An 11702-nucleotide genomic window follows, 5' to 3' on the forward strand; every position below is an offset into this window, starting at 1 on the left:
GATTACCAGCCTCTCCACTGGCTCTTTAGCACAGATTTACTATCTAATCCTCACTGCTTTCAGTGCTCCATCTGTGGATGATTAGACAGAGAGGATCTAAAATATAAAGTGAAGAAGCCGTATCCAGCAGCTTATCCTACAGTTTTCCAGTCCAATTAGAGCCTAATACAGTTTTATTTGTATCAACGCATCTATTATTAAGCATCAAAGTCTGTGGCTATATAACTGTTAATTCAAAAAGTCAAAGTACTTTTCTAAGAATACTGATGTTATCATTTCTTATTAGAAACTGAGATTTACATCTCATTCCAGCATGGGGCGCATTCAGTGCTGGTATCCATGCAGCTACACAATTTGCAAGGTTTTCAAAGAGGTTTAGCTGCTGCCTTGAGACATGTAGGGAATGACTGCACCCCACCCTCGCCCCACTCCCCCGCGGGACAGCCATCTTCTCCTGCCCGCTGGATAGACATATGTTTCTCTGCATGCAAGACAGTTAACACAAGTTACAGCAAACTATTTCCCCATGCAAGAGCAGGATTTTAGTGACTCATGAGCCTTTGACTGTACGCAATCAGGAATGTTTTATGATCTAAGATTGGAAAAAAAAATTGTAAAATTGGAGAAAACTTGCACACTTCATTGCAATGAAGTGGACAAGTTGCTTCAAGGCTCGACAAGGCCCTGGATAACCTAGTCTAAGCCCTGCTTTCAACAGGAGGTGGGGCTAGATGATCTCCAGATGTCCCCTGCAACCTCGACTTTTCTGAGAATCCACACTAAGACTCACAACTCTAAGAAGGTGTGTCGACATAGTCAATAGAAAACACAAGATCTGTTTACGCTGGTCCTACAAAGCAAACACTGGTCTTCTTTCTCAACTCCGGCATATGCTGCACACTTTGAAAATCATTCATCAGCCCGCATTAATTTTAAAAAAATTCTAGTATAGCTCGAAGTAATTGTAGTCTAAACTAGGTAGAAAAAAATATTTTTTTCTAAGATGCTAGGAGGGTGTTCCCTTGGCCTGCATTGCACTATAGTTTATCTGTATTTCTTTGCACAACTGCTCAGCCCGTAAGCATTTGGACCAGCTGGCCAGTCCCAGCCACTGCAAAGGCTCTCAGGCACCAAAGAGACTATCAAGGTGCCTTTGTTTGTCTAGTAAATCTAGTACAGAATATCACCACAAAACTTTGAAGATGAAATTACTTGTATATCATACTTTTATGCCACATCAGGAAAACCAGTTAGCAGGGGCTGCTGCTGTAATTATGAGCCCATTTATTGTACAGTCTAATAAATCTACTTGCTTTCCAGATGGATTAAGCTATTAAACCTCTCACTAATGGCACAAACAACTCCAAAATCTAGCTGCTGCTTACAGAGGCATTATACTGCCTCTTTCCAAGCTATCAAGTACTATATTGTTACTACGCAGGTTAATGAAGCAAAAGATGAAACCATTTCATCAGTCTCCCTTACGTCTAGCCTTAGAAAGCAATGCCCGAGCAAGTCTCAAGACAGCAGCATTAAAGCCTGTAACAAGAATCTCAGGAGGAGCCTCACAATATTTTTTTCAGGGAGCTGGGCTCTGTCTTCAGGCAGGAACGGAGAGCCCGTCACATCGCTGGTTTTACAGCACCCCAGTCCCTTTCCGTAGCAGTACTCTGGACAGCACTAGCTATGGCCGTGACTGGCCTCTCCTGGATGCCGCCTCTACCACATTCAGCCCAAATCGCTTTTCAATTAGCTATACCTTTCTGAAGACTATCCGGAGCGCTGAGGAAACGCCAGCTGGGAGGGGAAGCAGGGCAGCATACGCAGCCATCATCTCGGGCTTCTGCGGGGATCGGGTCGGGGGCTGAGGAGCTCCCGCCAAACAAGCCCAGAGACCCGGGTGAGGTTTAGCAACTTCCAGCAGTAACTGAACTGTCAGTTCTGCTTTACAGAGATCCTGGGACCTACGGGGAAAAATAACTGCAACTGCCAACTGTGTTTAACTTACAGGAGCTGGCACAGGTATGTGCTCTGCTTGCACTGCCAGGCACAGGCGTTAGAGCTGCTAGTTTTTCTGCTCAGCAACACATTATTGCCTTCCTAGAACAATGTAAAACACGTCATTCCAACTATTTGTCTTCATAAAGTAAAAACACAACAACAAACCAAACAGGGAGTCGACTGTCAGGAAAGGTCTCGCTGTGGGTTAATCATTCAGAGGAAGTAAAAACCATCTAAATAAGGCAACTGCAGGCAGCATTTGCTACTTTGTGGACATAGACACATCATCTACTCCATCCCATGGTGCAGCCTGCCTGGCAAGAACAAGCAATTGGATTGCTTTGTTCCTCTGGATCATTAGTAACTTCCTCACAATGAGGCATCTGATCGCAGCCCTGAAGAAAAAGCAGACTTCACACCAAGAAAGTAAGAGCGAGCACACGCCCTTCCTCACTCCTCACTCTCCCTAAGCTCCCGTCTCCCCCTCCTGCAGTAGCTGGCGGGTCCCCGGGAGCTGGGCACCCAGGGGTGATGCTTCAGTCCCCCCATCCAAGAAGGGTAACACAGTGGCACCAGGGAGGACAGTGAGCCAGCTCGCACACGAAGCATTCAAACTACTCGAATCCTCAGCTGCAACGAGTACAAGTAATCTGAAAGGTTCGCAAGAGTGTAATTTGACCAATTATTTACATTAATTAGCCACACCATTTTTGTCCTTAAAAACAGCCTCCACGGTATCTCCATTACCAGCTTCTCCAGTCCCGCAGTCTCCATACAGGTCACATTTAATCATCGGCACTGGCAACTATTACATTATCGTGTCAGCTCCTATTTGTTACTGACTTATTAAAAAAGAGAAGCATTTTATACTGATGACGGAGAGCGGCAAAATTGTAAATGAATATAAATCCCCACCCCACTCTGCTCTGGCAGCAGTTCTCTTGCATACGAGTGTTATGGAAGCGACAGAACCTGCTCTCGCTGAACAGCACTATGGTTTTCACTGCAACTATTTGCCTTTCCCAAAATACAAGCATTTGAGCTCAGAAGTTATTTTTGTCCAAAAGTTACTTTAACTGCTTATTGGAATGAGTGTGATACAGAATATTTAATCGCTACAATTACAGCTGTGATCCTCACAACACATCATATCCCCAAACACCCACGTACCAGCTCTGTTACGCAAAATAATTGTGAAAATGTGCTAACATATAAAGAACACACATGTTTTTGGCAGCACTATCTCTAATGGATTGATATGCTGATTTATATCCTAAGATAACTTTGCTGACGGAAAGCCTGCAGTACCTGCCAGCTGGTTAAATCATTATAACCTTTTTCTTAAAGGTGGGAAGGTATTTTACATTTAAGCCACAGTCAAGGAATAGTCAAATTATAAGGAAAAGAAAGGTAACACATTTAAACAGTAACACAGCACATGCTTTCTAAGTAGATCGATAATGTTCAGCCCGGTACGGAACTGAAGGCGCAGGTGTCCCAGTGTACGTGCCATGGGGACAGAGGGGACAGGAGCGCCCAGCTGAAGTCTCTGCCACCCCAGCCGCACGGCTGTCTGGAAACTCATTACTCGGATCTGAGCTTTCTGCTGGAGGCCAGCACGTAAAGCCAAATTCCTTTAATGCAAGGACTGGTCCAGTACAGCGGCAGTAATTTAAATTTTGATCATGCCACTAGAGAGGAGATAAGCCACATAACTCATGGTCTATTTAGCCGTAAAAAGTCAGAACATATCCACTTTGGAAATCTCTTTCTGCAGCTCAACATTATGCACGTACATCTTTAAGGTTGGCAAGACAAAAAAAAGCAGAGTTTTCCCCTCCTGCTTCCCTTTTCACAGCATAGTGAACAGCTATCAATCTTACACACCTGGAGTAAAGTTTAGAGGGTCTTTTAGAGAAAAAAAACCCCTGCTTTTCAAGGCACAGATACAGGATTTATAAATCATACAAAAAAAAGCCAGTGTTTGAGGTGCACAGACCACAACAACGCGGGACAAAGCATCTAGCCATGCATCATGAGGTTATGTACCTTAGCATGTCTATGGCTTATAGCAACAGAACTTAAATAACTGCATCCACCCTGTGCTTAACAAAGCAGCTTTAACAAAACAAAAAAGCCATGTCTCCTTTTACCCAGCCCAATATTATTGCCTGCTTCAGGACAAGTTTTGCACGTCACACATGGCTACCCCGATCCAGCTGCAGGAAGTCATCTGGGTCTCTTACTTACTGCTTGCCTGTCTCTGTTGAAAACATATATTGGATGAACTAAAATGCAAAGCCTGAAGCTTGGTTTCCCTCATTTTTGAAAAGAGAGGACAACATCAAAAAAACCCCTCTCTGCCAGACCCGAGGAGCTGCTTGGCTGCTGGCACAGAGCATCACTTCTGCTGATTTCAGAAGCGGATGTGTTTTCCCTGGAAATTAATGGAAAGTGAACACATAACCTAGGATCAAAATGAGATTTTTCACTATCACTTTACATTTTACTGGCTTATCAGAAATGCTTGAAAGTTGCCTCCTGCAGTTATGTGCACATTAGCAACTACATTCTGCAACTAAATTCTTTCACCAAATGACATGACACCGTCACCCAGGCATGACACCGAGCCAGCTCGCAGTTGAGCTCTGTCTCCTTTGCTTTCCTCATGAATTGGGAAATAAAGGCTGTAACTACTGAGCAGCCAAAGCAGCATGAGCTTCCTTCATTCTGAAAAAATGTGTTTATCTGTTTTGCTCTTAGCATATGCTCTGGGAGACCTTTTACATGAACAGAAAAGGAAAATCTTTTACCCTGGTGCCAACAAAGGCAGCACAGCTCAGTGACCCTGACGGCGTTAGACCTGTTGACTCTTCTTGCTGCCCAGAAAGCCCCAAGTTCGCTTTGTGCTTTTCATTTCTTCCCTACCAGGTTCCCTCTAGGAGTTTCCACTAAAAAATCCTGATTATTTAGAACATCATAGTTTTCTTCCTGCCATTAAGCAGCCTGATATGCAACGTGCATTTTAGTGGGAAAGATGAAGCGGTGTTTTCTTTCCCGACAGGGTTTCGTGGACAGAGATGCAGGCACTTCTCTGCCAACTCGTTACAACGCCGACAAGAATTCAATACAAAGTGTGCTCCAAATTACAACTTGGACAGCTGGCAAGTATTTGGCGTGCCTGCTCGCATGCAGCCTTCAAATAAAAATAGAAGAACCCTCCTAGTCTGAACACTGCCACCATTTAAAAGGCGCGGGCACGAGACTTTGGAGAGTACGCACACCTCGCCCTAAAAATCACCCACAGTTCCTATCAAGCAGATGAACTTTGAAGATATGGTACATCATCTTCACAAGAGCATGTTTTTGTTTGGCAATCGCTAGCCAGCTTCATGTAATTTCTGCAGTTAATCATGACTTATCTTCCAGGAAGCGATGGATACACGTGACAGCGCTGCAAGAGCCCCTGTCACAGCAGTAAATGCATTAGCAGTTCCCTCGTGCACTGCTTCTAAGTGCTCCCCTGAAAGCTCAAGTCTCTGGAAAGCCCAAAACCCCCAAGTTTTGGTTCACTGATGTTTACAGCTTCTTACTGGCATAAACCATTCACAACTGTACTCTTACATTTTTCTGAAGGTACAGTTTCATTGGCTTTTTCTTTCACTATGCAAAAAGCAGAGGTTAAGGAAGTAACATTACTTACAGCAGAGAAATAAATAAAAACTGTTTTAAGTTAGAGGAACTGGCTAAAAATGCCTCATTTTTCTAGCTTAGCAAACCCTGGCACTCTGTACAGATGGTTCTCTGGGAAGGAGTTACTGATGGTAGTTACTCAACTGCAGAATTCAAGGTTTCAAAGAAATTTCGCGGCTTCAACTAAATATTTCTAAAGAGAATGACCTGGGCAACAATAAGCAACATCACTTAAAAACTTTATTAAAGGGATTTTGCCAGGAAGTTTTGAAGCTTTGATTATAATTGCTTTCATGGGTATTTTCTCATAGTGTTCACTTAGAAAAAAAACCTGAAAATACTTTTCCTCAAAGTACATCATGTAATATATTAGTAGTGGCTGAACCTCAGTATTGGTAAACACAAGCTAAGCGGCAATATAAAGCATAAAGTTTTCCATACACGCTGGTTTGAACAACGAGTAGAGAGGGCAGAGACCTCAGTGACGGCCACCTCCGGGTTCCACAGCCTGGCTTAGACACATCCTGGCTGCGTAAGCCCACGCGGACAGGCACCAGGAACATCTGATGCTGAAATAAAGCAGTGCCTGCGCACGGCCCCGCTTCTGAACTACCGCTTTCTAAGGATCCGTACATGAAAATATACGCACCAGGTAACCAGGGACCAAGCTGTAGGTAACGGGGAACAGGGTCAAGGCAGAAGAGCAAACACCCAGCAGCAGGGTCTCCGATCCACGAAACGTCTATTTCTGGGGAGAGGTGCTGTGTTTCCTTCTCCTAATCCTTCAAATCAAGCTCTGTCTGGCACTTCATTCTCCAAATAACAGTCTGTCCCAGCAGAGTTTATGTTTAGACTCTGGCATTAACCCTGACAAATGTGTTTGGAAACCTTCTGGTTCTAGATTTTTTCATATTCAGCACGCCAGAGATTACTCGGAGGCAGCAGCACTGGGTACTGGGGAGACCAAGATAACATACAAATCCTGTTTTTATTGAAGTTCACCACAAAGGCTGAGCTAGCTTTTACATAAGGCGCAACAGTAACTTGAATTCCGTTTTTTAGAATACAGCCCATGAATGCATATAGGCATGTAATAAGGCATAAGATAGAGATATGCTTTTATTTTACCTTTTATCATCCTACTTTTCAGCTCCTTAGAAGAGTTGATGAAAAAGGAGGGCAGAATAAAATTAGAAGTGATGTAAAAACACGCTGAAAGCTACCTGATAGTAAACTGCTTTGGCCGTGAATTATTCTGTATAGCTATGACAGTGAATTATTTATTTTTAAGTACAGGAGATGATTACTATTAAACACCCAATAGACAAAAAAAAAAAATTACCAGTGAAAGGAAATGTCAGATTGACTGCTGAGAAGAGATAAAACGTTTTCAGAGAAGATTCCTCTCTTCAGGGGGAGACGCAGGTCAGCAAAGTGCAAAGAACTGTTGCATGGGGAGAGATGGAATATTTTTGTCCATGGCTCCTGTGTTCTGCTGATTTTCGAGATTCCTTCGGTTCTTCGCTTCCAACAAAACTGGGATGCATACCTACAATTATTATACACTTGTATGTCCAACACAGAACCTAGCACAGGCTTGGCAGGATTTGTAGCTTTAAAATTCTAGCAAACAAAATATAATTTGAAGTTGATCAGTCAAGACAGCTTTTCTTTGTAAGAAACAGAATTGCAAGATCTTCAGGCTTCTTATTCAGGGGGACCACAGCCACAATGCAGGATCAGAGATCAAACGCAGGGACCCGGCTGGGGGATACCATGTCCCTATCTATTCTCCAGCTCTGTTTGGGAAGGCCACGTCTAAGTTTAAATAGTTTTGCCAGTTGAAGCAAACAACAGACTTCATTCTTAAAGACAGCAGGAAATACCAGACATAAAAATTCTACTGTAGTGCCAAATTCTTCATTTTTGTGACTTTTTTATGCCTATCCCTGCTTGAAAAATAAATTCACATTTTACAAGCATTCTACCCCAGTATTTTTAGCATCAGGATCTCAGTTCTTCTAGTATTTGTAGACAGGAGTATTTTATCCATTATTTTAACCTACACTTTTTAAATCAAACACAAACAAGCCTAAGAAGCAACCCCATCTCACCAGGAACAAGTCCCAGTGGTGTGTGTTATTTGACCAAGAGCAGCAACACTGAGCTGCATCAAACTAGATTAACACGCAGCATTTTCACAGGCAAGGCAAGGGCAGACGCTGTGCACGAGTGGCTGCTCCAGCTGGTGGGTGCAGAAGGGCCCGGGGAAGCAACCGCTCCTGGAGACCACCAGCTACCAGGGGAGCACCAGCTAAAGCATCAAGTGGAAGGGCACGGAGCATGGTCTGCGGGACGTTCCTGTTTCTGTTCAATGTTTTCTATCAACAGTGGTTATTGTCTCCATCAGCCAGTAAATGTGCAAAGCTAGGAAAGCATTGCAAGTACAGTGGAAAACAGGATGCTTAATAAACTAAGAGAGTGGTCTGGAAAAGAAAAACTCAACAAATTCAAGTTATTCAGACAGGACTAACCAACTGCACCATGAGAAGACAAAATTTGTCCCACTAAATGGGATGGCTTTGGGGTTTTTTTGTTTGATTTTTTCAAGTACCTAGAGGTTATACTGCATTGCAAATTAAACTCCAGCCAGCTGTCATAAAAAAGTCACAACAGGATGAGTAGACATGTGGAAACGGTTTACAAGTTGCAAGACATGAAGTAAGCCTTCTGCTCTGCTCAGCACGTTTGCAGATGCAGCCAAAACACTGACCCCGCTTCGGGTACCACCCCAGGAGGACACGGACACGGACAATTCAGAGAGCAGCAGCAGGGATACATCCACACCACTGATCTGTGAAGGCACGTTCCCTGGCACCCTCTTCAAGGCCAGGTCTCATCCATTCCAGTCTCTACACACACCCCCACACCCCACACACCCCCCGCTGCTCCAGTGCTTGCATATCAAAACCAGTTGTTACAATCAAAGTTGTTTGTTGGAGGTTTTTTTTTTTATGGAATATTTATGTCATTTCCTGGAAGAGCTGATGTAATTTCATCCCAGTCTAATGGGACTTCAGCAAGTTTAAGTGGTTTGTCCTTAGGAGAGGCAGCCTTGCAGAAGTGTGTCCATGCCTCCCCTACAGAAACTCCTTTTTTCACGTCATTCACTAGTAAAGAGGGAATAATGGTATTGAAATAAGAAAAAAAAAAATTATTTCACTGTGCTTTACAACATTTAGGAACAGTTAATGGAGGATAGATGTTACAATAATGGCTCTATTCAGTTTGTCTAACAGCTTAAAGTGGAAGCTTGTAAAGTTGCTTTTTGTACTGTGGCAAAAAAAGGTCTGCGTACCTTCTGGTGGCTGTATCTTTCCAGTTCGTGTTTTCAAATTTAGGTTAACTCACGCTTAAGCTAACAAAAAAGTCCTAACGATCAATTAAACTCTCAAACTCTCTTACAAAGCAAGTTTCCCTTCTCTAGTCCAACCTCAAGTCACAGTAATTCAATCCTGAAAGAGAAAAGAGCCTCAGCCTTTCAAGAAAAAAGAAAAAAAAGTTTGACTTCATCTGGATATCCTGGAACATAAGAGATGGAAGTGAGCAAGCAGCTTCCAAAGTGTCAAATATTATCTACTGGTCCGTCTCTGCACATCAAGCCTCTTCTGACTTGCCCTGCTAGCTCATGGATGCCACGTACCTATTTCTTCTCTTCTGCGGGAGCACAATGGAGTCTGATTTTGCTGCCTCCTGCCACCTTCTCGTAATTAGGAGAGGGACCACTCCACTTCTGCTGGGATGAGGAGGGTTTGGATTTTGCTCTCCCGAGCGGCTGCCCTCAGGGGGTCCTGGAGACCCTTGCAAAGGAGGGACTGATGGTTTCTTCTCTGTGCAGAAAGCAACGCCACACAGCAGTGCACCAACAGCCTTCCTGGGGGGGTTCCCAGGGCAGGAAGCCACGCGCCCTCCCACGCACCGGACCTCGACCCCTCGGAGGGAGCTGGAGGGACAGCTGCACTGAATTGCTTCTCACAGGCTAGAAAAATAGATGAAATCACTCCAAACTCCTTGGATTCACAATAGATTCAGAAGATGAGGCTTGCGTAATTTCCATTTGGATAGAAAAGGCTTTTGATAACGTTCATGTGCAGGAGGCAGCTCTTTGCCTACATGCAAAGTCCCCGGCTTGCTATGAAAGATTAGTAGTTTCTCAATGAAGTTTGCACAGTCCTCCCCATCACACCTCGCTCTCTATGCAGTAACTGCAATGAGTGCTGGGCCACTTAAGTCATAGCAATAAAACTAGTTCTTAAACCCCAGAAATTATAAACTTACACAAACATCCCGACTATACACAACAGTTCTTCCTTATGAAACTCTGTTCTCCATCAGCCTTTGTAACTAAGACTCCTCCCCACTTCCACCTCAATAATTAGGGGACTGAAGATGTCTTGACTGCAGTTTCTTATATTCAGGAAAGAAAAGAATTTATGAAGAGACAATGCTCAGCTCCAAATGAGCATTTACAGTCAATGTTAATCCAGAGGGAGTCTCTAACGATCTTCTTTGGCTCCACTTCTCAAGCTGGATTTCAGTTGTTCTTCCTGTAGCAATACACCAAACTACAATCTTATAACAGGATACTTGCTATTCTTTAAGAAGTGGCACTCAAATTTCTTCAACCTCTAAATGCTGAGCCACCCATAGAATAGAAAGCTGCAACCCAAACTTACTGCTCTTGACAACATAATCTTTCTGCTTTTCTTCTCGGGATCAGTCTCACGCAAAAAACCCTAGCGTCAACCGTCGTGTCTAGCAATATCATTAAACAAAAGACACGGACAACAGACACTTCATGTGTTTCAAGGGAAATAACTGGCAGTGGAATAACCTCGATCCTAACAAGCACAGACTGATTTTGGTCTGCGGCTACACGATGGTTTCTATTTCCCCTATGGGCTCTTAGTTTGATTGGATTAACTTTAGCTGCAGGCCCTCCAGCAATACTCCCAGTTGGATTTCTGCATTAAAAAAGTGTGGGATGCGGCTCTTGGAGCTGCTGTTCAGCTGGGATTGTGGGGTTTAATACCTTCAGTGCTAGAAGGACAGACTAAACATCATGCAGCCATCGAGTAAAGACTCTTGTGCTCAAGGGTGCTGTGGTGCCCCTACACCAACGATGTGGTCTTTAAACTATTTCAGTATACAAGCAGCTGCTGTCAATAAATTCTCCTAATTAACTCTCCTCCCTAAATGCTTCTGAACATCCCAGATTAGCTGAGCTCACGACCTGGCTGTCAAGACATACTTGCACGTAACGCTTTTGGATTACATTTGTGCCCATCCAAACCCTTGCACCTATCACACTATTATCACCCGGCACTGCAGGATGGGTAACCTGGCACTGAATCTCCTCTGCTTTTTAAAATACCAAATACTTCTAAAAAGTGACTAGTGGGGGAGAAAATTACTGTCTCCTTCAGCCAAAAATACCATTTCACTGGGAGCAGGATCACGCTCAGCAATGCTCTACCCTTTTTCCCAGGCAAGCAGGCAGTTTGTTTTAAGAAAAGCCATACCACAAACCAAAACCTCAAGGAAATCAGCACACACTTTTTAACCTTTGACTCTTCAGCTCCATTTATTTTAGACTTTTTATTGGCTTGCAACTTGTCATGCAAGTTAATCAAAATGCTGTGGAATTCTGGTGGAAATATGGACCAATTTTACCACCACAGACTGGAGATGTGCACAACTTCAGCTAACCATCTTTGCTTCCTGACTTTTCTCTGCACCACCTCCCCAACCTGAATTTTTTTTCTTCTACTCTCTTCTTGCGTCTTATTTTACACAAATTAACCTACAGGAGTTTTGCTACAGACTTCAGGAAGAACACAATTTCACTTCTGGATTGCAAATTTTTACCACGTGCCTGTACGACAGTCACTGCCTGAAGCCTGCAAGCAATTCCCCAGTCCCAGCGGGGAATCGAGGTGTCGGTGGCT

Source organism: Pygoscelis adeliae, unplaced genomic scaffold (assembly GCF_000699105.1).
Source record: "Pygoscelis adeliae isolate BGI_AS28 unplaced genomic scaffold, ASM69910v1 Scaffold13, whole genome shotgun sequence".
Taxonomy (NCBI): Eukaryota; Metazoa; Chordata; class Aves; order Sphenisciformes; family Spheniscidae; genus Pygoscelis; species Pygoscelis adeliae.